This window comes from Danio rerio, chromosome 10, assembly GCF_052040795.2.
Source record: "Danio rerio strain M-AB ecotype USA chromosome 10, GRCz13ab, whole genome shotgun sequence".
In the NCBI taxonomy this organism is placed as follows: domain Eukaryota; kingdom Metazoa; phylum Chordata; class Actinopteri; order Cypriniformes; family Danionidae; genus Danio; species Danio rerio.
Genome location: NC_141030.1, coordinates 24,405,795 through 24,407,294, shown reverse-complemented (window position 1 = coordinate 24,407,294; position 1,500 = coordinate 24,405,795).

Below are 1,500 nucleotides of genomic sequence, written 5' to 3'. Positions count from 1 at the left end.
TTATCGGCTTTAACACACATTTTTTAAAGTTGTTTGTCAAAAAAACACTCCGTAATCCACTCAAAACGCTATTGAAACCCATTTTCGGACTGCAAATTACCAGTTGTGAACACTGTAAACGGAACTTCTTAGCATTCTACCAAAGACGCTGTTCGCAATGGATTAGCAATGCAGCAGCCAAGAAAAAGGTCTATTTATATGTATTTTTATAATCTGGTTGAGACATAAGACAAAAAAAGTTCATCCAATAAAAATTTGTTGGGCTGATAATTCCTATATTTCTGATAGGTAGCCCAAACTGTCTGTCAACAAATGTAGATTTGTACATCAGCGCACCCTTGTTCACGCAGACAGATCCACCATTTGCGCATGCACACGAGAGAGTAACAGTGCTAAAAACAACTTCCTAAATCAATATTGGAGTTAGTATTGGAGTTACTTTTGGACCCGACAGGAAGAATGATATCTGAAGCATTTCTTTTAGACAAGTAATGTTATGGTTTTAAACTATTTAAGTAATGCTAAGCTTATGTAGATTTTGTTGTTTTTGAATGGGCTATATGCACGGAAGTGTAGTTCAGCCACTGAAATCCTCCTGCGAAAGATTTTCATAAAAGACCTTTAACAGCATCGATAATGTAGATTTTTATTTAGTTTAACAACAAAACATAAGTAAATAGCATTATTCCGCCTAGCCTGCATTACTGAGGTCAAGTTGGTTTATAGTCACATCACATTGGTTATTTTTTTTAACAATGACAACCTCTGACGCGCTCTCTACATTGTTTACTATACTACTTTGAATATTTGGTCTAAAATAGTTTGTGGCTTAGTAATAAGTGTGAATCCTACAACCCGTCGTCCAAGCACCTTAGTTGCTTTAGGACAAAAGCGTGTAAGAGAGTGAGACCAGTGATCCTTGCATGAATGAAATATTGCACATTATCACAAGTTTTACTTTCTACACAAAAAAAACCATGTTAGATATAATACAATTTTCCATTCAGAATTGGAAAATTATAAAGTATACTATAGTTTTCTCACAGGCGAATGACATGATCTAGTTGATTGTCTACTATCATCTTAAAGGTGCTCGTTCGTGATTTCAGAAGACGTGGCTTTGGATGGCAGGGGATGGTGTTTTCAAAGCTGTTATTCTAAGGGTTAGCATTTTGACAGATCACCTACTGCACCTTTAAGTGTAACCATCACATAATTTAATCATAGCAGAAAACCCTTTTACAGAACTATTATGAGTCAGAAATGATGGTCATTCTAGGTTTTATTTTATAATGTAGTGCATGTTTAATTTAGCTCTAAAGCACTGATTGCACTTTATGTGTATGGCTGGTTCTTTACTTCAATCCAGCACTTTCACTATACAGAGGTGAAGTCAAAATAATATGTTTTCTCCCTGCACACAGCATGGAGAAAGTCAGAATGTTACTCAACATATTGCAACTCAAGTGCCACAAATGATAGACATTTTCCTTTGCTTGT